This window comes from Cavia porcellus, unplaced genomic scaffold (genome assembly GCF_034190915.1).
Source record: "Cavia porcellus strain 051 isolate PalLab524CR breed Dunkin Hartley unplaced genomic scaffold, mCavPor4.1 scaffold_30, whole genome shotgun sequence".
Lineage (NCBI taxonomy): Eukaryota > Metazoa > Chordata > Mammalia > Rodentia > Caviidae > Cavia > Cavia porcellus.
The window spans coordinates 20,029,421-20,044,733 of record NW_026947513.1 but is presented as its reverse complement, the minus strand read 5'-3'; the positions used below and the strand labels follow the sequence as shown (position 1 = coordinate 20,044,733).

The following is a 15,313-nucleotide window of genomic DNA, read 5'->3' as shown; positions in this document are numbered from 1 at the left end:
TAAATGGCAAATGCTATATCATAGAGCTACATCTCCAATTTTATGAATGGAATTGTACAATATGTACTCTTTTATGTTAGGCTTCTTTGCCTTTGTTTGTGTGTGTATGGCTTTTTGGGTCTCACTGTGTAGTTCTGGCTGGCCTTGAACTTACTTTGTAGCTGAGGCTAGTCTCGAACTTGCAACAACAGTTCCCTTACCTCAGCCTCCTGAGTGTGCTGAGATTGCAGGTGGTGCGCCACCACACCCCACTTCTTTGCTAAATGTTGTGTGAGATTCATCCATACTATTAGAGAGTACAGTGATTAATTTTCATTTGTGAATATATCCAAATTTATCCATACTACTATTGATATGTGAGTTACTTTTGTGTGTGTGGTGTTTTGTTTTTTGCTTTAATAATAAATACTTCTGTGAACAGTATATAGGTTTTAGGATAGAGATAAAGGGACTCATTTATCTTGATTACATGCCAGGGGTTTGCCAGACTTTTTCTGTGAAGGGCTGAATGGTAACTATTAATATGCTCTGTGAGTCAAGAGGCCTGTCTATGTATTTACATAATAAATGAGAACAAATTAGCACAATTTTAGGGCAAAAAATTCAAATTGGTGCCAGGGATCGAACTCACCCAATAGATTGTTTTCTGTAATACAAATCTATTAATGAAAAGAATGATATTTGAGAAGTGAAAGTAATATCTTGCTTAATTTAGAATCTGAAGGTTTATGTCTAAATCCCAGACTCACTGATAACCAGCAGTATGACCTGTATAAAATCTCTTCTCTAAAGTTCGCTTTATTCTTTTGTAGAAAACAATTTCATTCATTCTCTGCCTTGCCCTGCCCCTGCCCCTGCCCCTGCCCCTGCCTCTGCCTCTTCCTTTCTCCTTCTGTTTCTCTCTGTCTGTCTCTATTTCCATTTTGCTCTCTGCTCCCTAACCACCAACTCCCCACCCCCACCCTGCCATGGCATTCACAGTTAAGGGCTGTATTCTACATGATGAGCTTGTTTTTCTATTTCGCTTTTTAAACCTAGGCCTTGAGTTTGTGGTTACAGTGCTGATAATTCCCAGGCCCTTTTTTACTATAAAGTGAATGTATACTGCTTTGCCTTTGAGCTTTTGCATCTCCCTTAGTTTCTCTAGGGTAACACCTTTTGTTTGTTCCATTTTGCCAAGGACTTTTGTAGTAGCTTAGTGGGTGTGTGTGAAGCCTATGTTCAGTTCCCAGCACTGGGAAGTTTAAAAAAAAAAATTTGGGATAAGTAATATATGTTACAAATGTTAGTTTCTACTGGTTATATAAGACAATGTTTAGCTTGGTTAGCTTTTGTTGCTTATGTGGTCTAGGACAGTGTCATTCCTGTTATACTGAAAGGTGGCTTATAAAATGTGGTTTTGTCAATTCAGTCTTTTTTATTACCTTAAAGAGACTTCAACATTTAAAACATCTTTATGAAAATTATGAAGACATTAGGTTTCTTCAGTTTATTTTTATTAATCTAATGGTTTAGTTTGGTCTCACTATGTAGTCCAGGCTGGCCTTGAACTCATGGCAATCCTGTCTCTTGCCTGGGGTTACAGGCATGTGCCACTGTGCCCTGCTAAATTTTATTTTATATAAAAAAGCTTTATTTATATAATTTACATACTGTTCATCCGTTGAAAGTATATAGTCATTTTGTTCCATTTTGTTTGCTTTGGTTTTTGTTTTTTAGAGGCAGGGTCTTCCTATGTAGCTCAGGTTAGCCTTGAATTCATAATGTTCTGTCTCAGCCCCAAAATGCTGGGATTATAGGTATACACCAGGTAGTTGTTTTTAATATATTCACAAATAAACATTACTATTACCACAGTCATTTTTAGTTAGTTCTGTCACCTCAGAAAGAAACCTCAATCCTCCTTGAGTTACTACTTTGAGTGTGCTCCCTCACACCCTGCCCTTAGCAATCCCTAATCTGTTTTTTGTCTCTACATTTTTCTTATGTGGGCATTTCATATAATGGAATCATGTAATATGTCATCTTTTGTGATTGGCTTATTTTATTTGGCACAATGTTTTCAAGGTTCATTTTTTTTCAATACTTTGTTCCTTTTTATGGCCACTGCTTCTCACTGTAGCAGTGTAATATATTCTGTTTATGTACTTGTTGGTTAATAAAAATTTGAGTTGATTTCATATTTTGGCTGCTAAATAATGCTGCTGTAAATATTCATGTACTAGGTTCTACTAGACATACATTTCCTTTTGTTTTGCCTGTAAGAGTAGAATTGTTAACTGCAGTTACAGGTGGTGCAGCTCTTAAGGCAGGGGGTTTACCATGGGTTTGAGGTCAGTCTGGACTACAAAGTGAGTTCAAAGCTAGCCTGGATTATTCAGCAAGATCCTATCTCAAAAAAAGGTAGAATTGTTGAGTCATATGCTGTTTTTATCACTGGTGGTCTGTATAAGGCTTCTAATTTGTTTATATTGTAGTCAATCTTTGTGTTTGACTTTGATTCTAGCTATCCTTGTGAATGGGAAGTGGCATTTTTGGATTTTTTCATCTTTTTATTGAGTTGTAAGAGTTATGTATATATTTTTACTACATTCTTTTTCTTACTAGATCTTTATTAGACAAATACGATTTGCTAAATTTTCTTCCCATTCAATTCTTTTCACTTTATTGGTAAAAATCTATTTTTTCTTTATTTTGTTGCTTATACTTTTCATATCATTGCCTAAACAATAATTTATATACCCTTTTCCAATATCTAATAGTTCTATTCTTTTAGGTTCATATTTTAAGTCTTGATTCAGTTTTGGATTTTTATATATTTTGTGAGTCAAGAGTCTTAATTTTAGTCTTTTACTTGTGAGAATATCCATTTTTGTCCATATCATTTATTGAAAAGGCTATTCTTTCCCTGTTGTCTTGATATTCTTATTGAAAACTATTTTATGTTGATGTAAGTAAGACATTTCTGGCCTCTCAATTCTGTTGCGTTGAAGTATGGCTGGCCTCGTACCATCCTAGTTTTCATTACTATTGCATTGTAGTAAGTTTTGAAATCAGGAAGTGTGAATTTCCCTATTTTATTTTGTTTTAATCATTTTGAATTCCTTTATTCTATGTGAATTTTATACTCAGCTTTTCAGTTTCTACAAAGAAATCAGCTTAGATTCTGATGATTACATTGAATCAGTAAGTTTTAAGAGCATTACCATCTTAACAGCGCTAAATCTTTTTTTCCTTTTGAGTAACCAGAATTGAACTCAGGATCTCACACTTGCCATGCAGGCACTGTGCTACTGAGCTATATCCCCAACCCCAACAATGCTAAATATTCTGATTCATAAACATGTTATGCCTTTCTGTTTATTTAGGTCTTTAGTTTATATCAAGTATGTTTTATGGTTTTGAGTATAATTTTCTACTTTGTTAAATTCTAATGGTTTTTACAAAAATTTAAGTAAAATTATTTTCTTAACCTCTCAGATTATTTATGTCAAGTATACAGAAGTACAATTTTGTACATTACCTTATATATTGCAGCTGAACTAAAATTACTTATTAGTTTGCCTTTTTTTTTTTTGGAGACGGGGTCTTACTATGCTGTTTAGGCTGACCTTGAGCTCACTTTGTAGCCCAGGCTGGTCTTGAACTCACACTGATCCTCCTGCCTCAGCTTCCCAGGTGCTGGGATTACAGGCATGCGCCACCACACCTGGTTTAGCTTGCCAATTTTTGCTGGATTTCTTAGGAGTTTCTGTGTGAAAAGTGATTTTGTCTACCAATAAAGATAATTTTACTTCTTTTTTTCCCCAATCTGGATGCCTATATTTTTCTTTTGTTTTGTTTTTCTTTTTCTTTTTGAGACAGGGTCTTGCTATGCCATTTGGGCTGGCCTTAAACTCACTTTGTAGCCCAGGCGTCACGAACTCCTCCCTATGATCCTGTGTCTCAGCAGCCTCCAAATGCTGGAATTACATGAATAGAATCATATTGTGTTGTTCCTTGTATTATGTGTCTTTTTCAGTATTTGAACTTTGTGAATTTATATCTTTTTAAATTACTGTTGTACTATATTGTACAATTTATGCAATTTTTTTCTTGTACATTTTTCATTTGTTGTTTTTGGCTTTTATAGAAAGCATTGCTGTGGTCGCCCTTTACTTCATACTCAGTTACGCATGTGTAAGGTGCTTTAGGACACAGACATGGATGGAATTGTTCATTATTGGGTATGCAGAGCTCCTGCTTAACTGGCACCAGAGTGGTTGTATTGTAAATTCCAAGTAACACCAAATGAGAGTTCTTACTTTCTACGTTAAATTATAAAAATTTAATTTTTAACATTGAGACATCTAATGCTTTAATTTATTTACATTCTTGCACTAAGGCAATGACTTTTTAAAAAATATTAGTTTACTTTAGTATAATTCTTTTGGGTGTTTGTTTGAGACAAGGTCTCTCTATGCTATTCAAGCTTGTTTTGAACTCACTATTTAATTGTAGCCCCTCTGAACTCAAAGCAATCCTGCCTCAGCCTTCTGAGTGCTGAGGTACAAGCATACACTAGCCAGCTACTTTGGTATAATTAAAATATAGCAAAATAAATATATTTAAGAGTACTATTTAAGATACCATTTGATATAATTATCTTCCTGGCATAATAATACATCAAAACCCTTTGGAATTTCTAAAGCAATAATGTTCATTCTTGATAATAAAATGATTATAAGTGCAGTTCTTTCATTGGCATCTGTGGCTCATTCTAGTACATTTTTGAGCCAGAGGGAGTTGTAAAATGACCTAGAATTATACCTGGCCCGTGGTATCTGCAAAGGCTGTGGCTAGTATCTGAAGTAGGCGAAATCCGGTATAGAACTTTGCCTTTTAACAAATACTTGTGAGGTGTACACTAACTCTTAAGTAGTTAATGTTGGCTCAGTTGGAATGTAGGACTTTTTAACCCATTTGATGTCAGAGAATTGCCGACAAGACATAGTTTGACAAGTTTGACACATGTATTCAATCTTGACACTACCACCACTATCATGATGGTAAACTATCTGTTGCTTTTAAAAGTTTCCTTCTTTTCCTTTTAATTCTTTTTGCTCTTTATTTGTATCTGGCTTCTATAGCTCAACATATTCTTATTTATGTAGTTTCCATTATCAGTTTCTATTCTCAGTTATTATAGGAGTGTGCTACAATGTATTTATTTACTTTTTGATGGAAAGTTAATTATTTTCAACTTTGGGATAGTCTTACTGATGGGAGGAAAGGTACTGGCTCCTCACTTCAGGGGCGTTGGTTTATGCCTTTTAGCAACTTAATGTCATGTGACACCCTGTTGTCCTAGCAACCCACTGTTCAGATTGAGGGTAGGTGTTCTCTAAGCTGAAGCAGCTTCTTCAGGTGGCTTGCCCAAGGCACTTTTTGTTCTTGGGATGGTCATGCTCCAGCCTTGCACATGTGGTCAATTTCCAGCTTCAGTGGCTTTCAACAATATGTGAATTTTAATGTGACATTATGTTTACAGTAGTAGAGCCCACTGATGCATACCTGTAGTCTCAGCTTCTCAAAAAACTCAGGCAGGAACATCATTTTAACCATGAGTTTAGTGCCAGCCTTGGCAACATAATCAGACCCTGTGTTATGGGGTGTATCTAGATGTGCCTCCAAAGTCTCATACACTCTTAGTTCGACTTTTCAGAGATAACTGAATCTTGGGTGTGTGAAAATAGATTTCAGGGTATGATGACTAATTTAGTCCAGCTAATTAGTGGGCTAATTCTGGGTGTGGATAATGGGAAAGCCCTCCCAGAGTGTGGGTGGCACCATTCAGTAGGCTTGCAGCCTGGATAAAAGTACAAAGGACTTGCTGCTTTCTGCCTATTCTGCCATGAACTATTGTGTCTCCTCTGTGATGCCCCTTGGCCATGCTTTGGAGCCAACCAACTATGAACTAAAATCTTGACAAACTGTGAACTAAGTGAACCTTTCTTCCTTTAACTTTGGGTATATTTTGCCAAAATTAACTGTGAGACTTGGTTGCTTTTTTAAGGAAAAAAAAGATTTTTTGGCTTAAATATTAAATATATCTTTATCTTTGTGAAAGTATCTAAAATAGTTCTAACAACTTTATGTTTTCAAAACCAGTGTATTTTTCTATTGTAAATTGTTCACATCTTTTGAGAAGAGGGTGGGGGGAAAAAGGACTCAGGTCTTTTTATTTTTATATTGATTTGGATAGTTCACATATACTATGTGATTTCAGAATCGACTGTAAAGCTAGCTGGGTATGGTGGCTAATAATCTCAGATACCTGGAGGTTAAAGTGGGTTGAAAGTTGGAGGTGAACCTGGGCAGCTTAGACCCTGTCTCAAAATTTAAAAGTGAGGAGAGGCTAGCTCAGTGCTATGTTGTTTGCCTAACATGCATGAGGCTCTGAATTCATTCCCCGGTACAAATAAACAAAAACCCCACAACAAGAAAATAAAACTTATTATAAAACTACAGTAGTTAAAACAGTGTAATACTGACACATAGATCATTCGAATATAATAGAATTTAGAAATAGCTCTACATATTACAGTGAGGTTTTTTTTCTCCCCAGAAAAACTCCAGGAAGAACTCAAAATTCATGGAAAAGAAAAAAGGCAATTATTTTAAAAAGCCGAGTACAACTATTTATAGTGACTTCCATTATAATAGTCAAAAGCCAGAAACAGTTCTGTGCTGGACCAACAAATCTTAAAAGTTTGTAAAATATTTAAATCATACAAAGTATGTTCTTTGAACATAAATTATTCCCAATATTACTCAACAATTAAAAGTAAAAATTACTAGTACTTTGTGGATCTTGGATGTGTTATGCTAAGTGAATATAACTAATTCAAACAGCCCTGCACACAAATAGTTCTATGTAAATTGATATATGTGGCATTCTATAAAAGATAAAACCATAAGGGCATAGCACACATCGTGAGTTGCCAAGGGCTAATAAAGAAATTAAAGATTGATATGAGAGGGGTACAAAGGAATTTGAGGGTGGATCAGAGAATTATTGTGTGGCATTTTCTTTCTTTTTTTTTTTAAGCGGTACTGGGGATCAAACTCATGACCTCGCAGTTGCCAAGCAGGCGCTTATGCCACTGAGCATAAATCGCTGGCAAGAATTACTGTGGAAATGTCAGTTTTCTTAAAATTGTTTCACTTGTCATTTTGTGGGTTTTGTTGTGGTGGTGGTTTTTTGTTTTTTGTTTTTGATTTTTGAGGCAGAGTCTCAATATGTAGTCCAGGCTGTCCTTGAACTCATAGGAATTCTCATGCTTCAGCTGGGATTACAGGTGTAAGCCACCATACTGGGCCTATTTGGCATTTCTTTTACCACTGATGAAATTTAGTCCCTCTTTATAGGGGTTGTTTAGTTGTCATTCATGAGGTACCTAGCAAGAAGGCATTTGTCCATTTTTAATTGAATTTTCTTTTTAAGTGCTTTGTATATTAGTCTAATTCTTTTTTGGTTATTGTAATAGTTGATATGTTGTGTCAACTTGAGAAGTTTAGAAGTCTAACTAAGCAACTCAGCAGGGAGCCAGGGTCCCCACTTTGTAAACATCCACATCTGGTACAAGAGAAGGGCATCGATACAAGAGAAGGGCATCGAGATGGTATGGGTAGGTAGCTGGTTTACAATGTAAGGGAGGAAAAGAGGTGAAATTTCTTTCCCTTTTTTTTCCCTTTTTCTCTTTTTCTCTTGCTGCTCTTGTTTTTTCCACAATGATGAAAGATTGCCCTTCAACCATGTCCCCCTACCTTGGACTGAAACCTCTACAAACTGTGAGCCAAATGAACCTTTCCCTCTCTAATTTCAACATCAGATATTTTGTCTCAGCAAGAAGAGAAAAGTAACCAAGACAGTTACATTTGTTTAATATATGCTTCCATTCTGTAGCATGTCTCTTTAACACTTTTGAATACAGAATGTCTTTTGATGAGCACATTTAATTTTAATCTTATATAAAAAGTCAAGCTTTATAGTTAGCATTTTTGTACCTTGATTTAAGGTATTCTTCTTACATGAAGATGATCTCCTTTATTATCTTCTAAACATTTTTTTAGATTTGCCTTTTAAATTTCAACTTTTAGGGCCAGGGATTTAGCTTAGTGACACAAGCTCCAGGTCGTGAGTTCAGTCCCCAGTGCCAAAAATTAAATAAATAAATTTCAACTTTTATTCCATTACAAATTAATTTTTTATAGGTTCTTAAGTACTCTTTAAAAATGTTTTATTATTTTGAAGGAGTAAAATACAACAGAACAAGACGGAACAAAGCCTGTTTAGACGGTGTAATGAAATTGGTACAGAACTTCACATCAGGTTACTGGGGTAACAGTAATAGGTACCACACTGTATCTCGTTATCTTCACAATAGTTGTTCTTTTAATCAAGTATAGCAAAATAAAACAAAATACAGAACATTATAGAATTTATCAAAACAATATTGAATAGAGCAATACCAAGCAAAAGAATGGTAAAAATATTTGCCTTCAGAGAGATGGTAGAAGGAAATCCCCCTTATTTGATATATTGCATAAGGTCAACCTCCCAAGAGATGCTCAGATCTCTGGCTCCTATTTGCTAAGGCGGGGGAGGAGGTGGGATGTTTGATTCTCAGCCTGCACAGCCAGTAGGCTCAAGGCTGCTTAGCAGGGAGGCAAGCTGGTTGCTTGGTTTCCCAGAGCCTAAGTTCCAACATGGCGGGATCTCAGGAGGCACTGGTGGCTCTCAAGTAGTCTGTCTTAACCACTTCTTTTTAGGTCCCACCTCATCCTGGTATTTTTGAGACAGGATCTCACTGTGTAGTTCAAGCTGACCTTGAACTCATAGTGATTTGAGACAGGGCCTCAGCTCTTTAGGTCATCTGGCCTTGAACTCCTTGTGTAGCTAAGTCTGGCTTTGAATTTACAGTGATTCTCCAGCCTTAGCCTACAGGCTTGTGTCACCACACCCAGCTGCAGTTATAAACATACAGATTCTTGTCTTGACAAAACTTGGGTAGAACATACAAGTATTTCTGATTTAATTTTCAAAGGGCCTTTAAAATAATTAGAATATTTTCTGTAGTCCCAGTACTCAGGAGGCTGAGGCAGGAGGATTAATATATAAGTTTAAGGCCATCCTAGGCGATAGTGAGTCCAGTGTAGTTCCAGTTTGACCTACATAGTAAGACCCCATCTCAAAAAAACCAACAAAAGAATATTTTATGAATATGATTTCATTTTCATATTAACATTTCTGTAATAATGCAGTGATAAAAATGTTCTATTAAAACCAGTAAAAAAATAACAATACATATTCCCATTCCGTTATCACTTAACTTTCAATTTGTTTGAGAAAGGGTCTCACTATGTAGTGCAGGCTGGCCTTGAATTCACCCCCGTGTGCTAGGATTATAGGTGTGCACCACCGTGCCCAGCTCAATTATCTTTTAAAAAAAGATGTCTTATTAGGTAAAACTTATTTCAGTTATTAATATGTATATGTTTGTCCTAGACCATAAGTAAATATATTTTGTTCAAATTTTAACATTTTATTTTTATATTACTACAGACTTTTAAGAAACATTATAAGAATAGTACAGAGATATGCTGCATTCTCCAAATGTCTACTTTTTCTACATTTTCTGCTTTTTTCCTCTGTCCTTTATGTCTTCTTTCATACAAAATTTCAACTACAGTGTTTTTTGTTTTGTTTTGCTTTAAATTCCATTCTTTTAAAGTGCTATTCCTGTTGTTTATATTTAAGCTCCTAAATGACAGTGCTTTAGTCATCCTTTCCTGATCATTCATGTTGTACTTGTCTATATTTCAGGTCATTCTGGCTTCCAACCAACAGTCTCTCCTAAAATGTTAAGGGATAACAAGATACAAGGCATAAGTGGTATTATCAGGAATGCTTGTACTTTAGAAGTAGATTCTGCACCAGTGTTATGGCTTGTGGCTAGACATCTTCCCAAACCTCATGCAATTATAGGTTGGGCATTTTCAGAGGTGACTGAATTTAGTGTGACACTGGCATTGATTCATAGTTTAATGATGGGATCGAGGGCATTAGAATTAAGGATGTGAGTGCCACCTGCCCTGAGTAGCCTGGATAAGATATAAGGAATATAAATAGCTGTGGTCCTTCCTTGCTTGCTTTTGCTGTCTTTTCCCTCAGTGAACAGTTTTTCCTGTGCATTGCCACTGTGTTATTCCACTCTGCCTTGGAGCCAGCCTACTACAAACTGTAAGCTAAATGAATCTTTTCTCCCTTAACTTGTGAGTGTTAGATATTTTGTCTCCGCAATGAGAAAAGTAACTAAGACAACCAGTTACTGCATGTCCAACATAAGATGTTCAGCTGTGTCAACAGAATGGCATAAAGGTGCTTGATATGATCAGCTGAGGAGCTAATGCTATATAGTACTTACCTATATATAATTGTCAAGTTTGAGACTTTGCTTCAGTGAAGCCATCTAGCCTTGGAGGTTTCATTGTAGAAAGGCTTTTTTGTTTTAAATTTCAAATTCACTTTCTTTTCATACACACAAATTATTCATAGGTGTCATGTTGTGGATTTTCTTTTATCCTAATGTATTTTAGGATGTGTAATGAAGTCATTTTTGTCATCTCTGAGATCAGTTGTGACTTTTTTTTCCCTCCTGTTCACTGAGCTATAACCTCAGTCCTTTGTATTTTGAGGTAGTGTCTAATCTATCTTTAAACTTATGATCTTCTTTTTTTTATTCTTGCTAAAATTCTGTCCATTTTATTAGTTTTTACTTTATACAATTATTGGCATTGTTTTTGTTTTGTATGATTGTTTTCTGATTCATTGGTGTTTACTCTTCATTTTTCTCTTCCCCTCTTTTCTGTGCTAGTTTCTTAATTTCTTAAGGTGGAAATGTAGATTACTGATTTTTTTTTTTTATTGCTCCTTTTGCAGTATTACATAAATTTTGGTATTGGTATCTTTATCATTTGCTTCAAAATATTTCCAAATTTCTGTTATGATTTCTTGTTTGATCAATTGAACTTTCCTATATATTTAAGGAATAAATAAAAATAGTCTTTCTATTAAACTTTCCATATAATAGAAAAAAAGATCACTTCTCAGTTTAAGTCAACATAACCTCAATACTGAAACCTAATGAAGCTGTCTTAAGTTAAAGCCAGTCTATTTTAGAAATAGACTACATTAGACTTTATGAGTATAAAATAGGGTCAAAATTAGAAAGCAATCAGTGAGATTCACTGTATTAACATAACTAGAAAAAACGGTCATTACAGTGGCAGTCAAATAGGTTTTTAAATTCAACACTTAAATAAACACTTTTGGTAAATGTATGCACATCTCAAGGGCAGGCATGGCATCCCCTGTAGCCTCCCACTTGGCGAGACTGAATCATGAGGATCCTTGTGAATTTGAAGCCTTCCTAGGCCACATAGTAAGTTCAGGGCTAGCCTGAACTGTATAACAAGGCCCTGTCCAAAAAATAATAATGATAATTTTAAAATAACAAAAAACCAACTAAATTAATAAAAATAAAATAAATGGATGCACTTTGAGATCTGTATTTATTTATTTAGTCTTTTCAAGACAGGGTTTCACTATGCAGGCTTTGAAGGTCAACCCAGGCTGACCTCTACCTTGTAAGGATTCTCTTGCCTTAGCCTCCCAAATGGTGGAATTATAGGTGTGTGCCACTGTGCCTGGTACTTGAGACCATAATTTTTACATGAGATAAATTACACAGGTCTAAATAGTACATAGTTTCTCTCTTCAGAGAAACCCAAAATGCAAAAAAAGGAAAATAGATACTAGGAAACAATAATTTTTTAAAATGGGAAGTGGAAGAAGAGATGGTGAGAAAGGGGAGGGAAGGGAAAGTAAAACTAGGCCTAGAACTTTTGCAAATGTGGAGGGAAAGAAAGGTTGGCAGAAAGAAACAAAAAAGAAAGATACATTATGTGCAAATTCCTCATGATGAATGTGATCGTAATATACTGTAAACATAGACTAGTTAAAAATGCTAATAAAAAATTGTAAAAATACATCTTCAGTATGTCACAATAAAAAGTTTAGTTTTTTAAATTTTTTAAAGATTTTTTCATTTTAAAGAGAATAAAAAGAAAACAAAACAGAACAAAGCAAATCCCAACAGAAAAATGCAAGCAACACAGCACTTTACAATAAGACAACAGGACATCAACAGTGGCTACCATAATTCTCTTGTTTTCTTTTAAATAGTTTCCACACACAATAATAGCAAACATAACAAAATAGTATAAAACTATTCAAAAGAATGAAAGCATTATAGGACTTTGAAACCAGATAAGAGGAAATGAACAATGGCTACTATTGTATCTCATTTTCCTCAAAAAAGTTGTCCGTACCATCACACATAATAAAATCAAATAAAACACTGCAGGATAGAACCAATCAGAAGAACAAAAGCAAGACAGGACTTCAAAGCAAGATGACAAGAAATCAGCAATGGCTATATAATGTCTCATTTTCTTCAACATAGCTGTTCATGCCATCACACATAATAAAATTAAAACAATAAAACCAATTAAATAAATGAATGAAAACATTATAAGACTTCAAGCAATATAATAGGAAACCAAGATTGCCCAAATATATCTTATATATTCAAAATAGCTACCTATCATCAGAGTAAAATAACTGTTTTGGAACCGCGAATGGTGGTACATGCCTGTAATCCCATCGGGAGGCTAAGGCAGAAGGGACATTGTAAGTTCAAGACCAGCCTGGGCTACAAAGTGAGCTGAAGGCCAGCCTTAACTGCATAGTGAGACCCTGTCTCAAAAAGAACAAAAAACCAAAAAACTATTTCTCTTTTGGATCCCATTAACCCCTTCTGTTTTGTTTTGTTTTTCTTTTTTCTTTTTTTGGTGCCAGGGATTGAACTCGACCTTGCACTTGCCAGGCAGGCACTTAAACTGAGCTAAATCCCCTGTCCCTTCCCCTTCTGTTTCTTATGCTAGGGTTCACACATATGTGTTTGAACTGTTTTATCCATGAACATGATCTCCAGTTGGGTCCATTTACCTACAGGAGGCTTGAGATTATTTTACTTTATAGACGGGTAGCTTTCCACTGCATGAAAATACTATATCTATCTTATCCATTTTGCGGTTAATGGGCAAGTTACTCTTGCTTTTTTTTTTCTGGTCTCCTGTCACTTGGAACAATTGTTTTCTCTCCTTTGATTCTTAGTCTATGAATTTCCTTAAATGTGTCTTTTTGTATACAGTATATTGATGGATTTTGTTTCTTGATCCACTCTCCATGTGTTTCTTTTTATTGCTGAATTGAGGCTGTCTACATTAATGGTTACAACCAGCTTACATTGGTTTGTCTCTGCCGTGCTATTCTCCTCCTTGTTGGCCCTCCACATTTCTCCTTCATTCAATTGCCTATCTTGTTTGGTGATCCTCTGCTGCTGTTCTTGGAACCATGGTTATCTTTATCTCTCTAGAATATCCGTTAGCACTCTTTTGGGGGTTGGTTTGGTAGTCATGAATTCCTTCAGTTGTCCTTTCTCATGGATATATCTGTATTTTTCCATCAATTTTGAAAGATAGTTTTGCAGGGTAGGTCAATCTGGATTGGAAGTTGTTTTCTTTCAGAGTTTGAAACACTTCAAACTCTTCTTGGTTTTCCTTTATAGGTGATCTGTTTCTTTTTTCTAACAGCTTTTAATATTCTATTCTTGTGCTGAATTTTTGGGATATTGATTATTATATATCTGGGTGGGTGTAGATTTTCTTTGGTTATGGCTAATTGGCCTTCTGTATGCCTCAGTTATCTGCGTGTCAGATCCATTTCCCATGTTTGGGAAGTTTTCTTCAATTACTTCTGTAAACAGCCTTTTAATTTCATTTTTGTTAACCCCTGCTTCTTCACCAACATCTGTCACTCTTAAATTATGCTTCCTTGTGTCATCTTGTAGCCATTGAGTTGTTATTTCCTAATTCTGTGTAACTTTTAAGAGATTTTTTCCTTTCATCATCACTAGCTGCAATCTTATCTTCAAGGTTTGAAAGTCTATCTTCAGTGTTTTCCAAGTGGTTTTGCCAGCTTTCAACTGAATTTTTAATTTCCTGCATCTCTCTTTGAATCTGTTTCATGCATTGTAATTCCTTTCTACATTCATTCAAGGTTTCCATGGTTTTTTTATGCTCCTCTTTATTGTCCATGTCTTCTTTAGACCTGCTGAACAATTCTTTCAGTATGTTTGTGATTTCTTCTTTTACCTGAGACATTATTTCTTATTTGACTGCTTTTACAATCTCATGAAGTTAATTTCCTTACTTCAGTTACTATCCTCTCAGAGATTTCAGGTGTATGACTTACACTTTCTTCCATGACTGTATCTCCCAGACTTGTTCTGTGTGGGCTGAAATCAGAGATTGCCTTTTGCGCCTTCGTCTTGACATTCTCTTGGGTTCCTCCCAGCAAGCTAGTTGTGGGGCCCCAGGCATTTCCCATGTTGGCTGCCCCTCTGCGGTGTAGGGGAGTGGGACAGGCACCTGGGTCCCTCTAACCCCAGGTTTACAGGGAGATAGCAGGGTGTGGAGCTGACTTCTTCAGACCTGTGCAGCTGAGGCTTCTCTGCTGTTCAGGGGTGTGTGGAGGTGGGGCTGCTTCTTTCAGCCTGAGTGTCTGCACTGGGACTCCTGCAATGGTGACAGACCCACAGGGGTGTATTTATGTGATTCTGCTATTGGGTGATGGCTGCCTGAAGGAACCAAGGGCCTCCAGTGGTAGCCTACAAGTGCACAGGGCTTACTTGGCCATGTCCCTACTCCTGCTGGCCACCTACCTGTAGGAAGGAGCCTTCCAGTGGCAGCTCCCTGCAAGTGGAGGTAGATCTGCTGGTTTTTTTCTCCCTGCACTGTCCGTCCGGAAAAAGGGCCTTCTGGTGGTGGCACCCGGCAGGCAGAGGCGGATCTGTCTGACTCTCTGCCTGCACTATGCCAAAAACAGTTGAGTTAAATTATGATTTAACAGTTTAGGTAAATTATGTAGTTTAGGCTGGCTTTGAACTTACTGGATAGCCCAGACTGTCCTCAAACTCATGGCCTCAGCCTCTCAAGTATTTGAATTACAGGCAGGTGCTGCCATGCCTGGCTTTTATGCTGATTCTAGAATGTATATTTGTGAGGCTAGGATATAGCTTTTTCAGTGTTTATTAATACATGTCTGCCGTATACAGTAGCTAGTGGGGAGTTGGTACACATACAT

The 15,313-nt window shown here is 36.2% G+C and overlaps 1 protein-coding gene across 4 annotated transcripts in view; it reads left to right on the top strand.

The window, feature by feature from the left end:
* The window catches only part of Pds5a (PDS5 cohesin associated factor A), a 139,570-nt gene that overhangs the window by 34,308 nt on the left and 89,949 nt on the right, over nt 1-15,313 (top strand). The window lies entirely within an intron of this gene.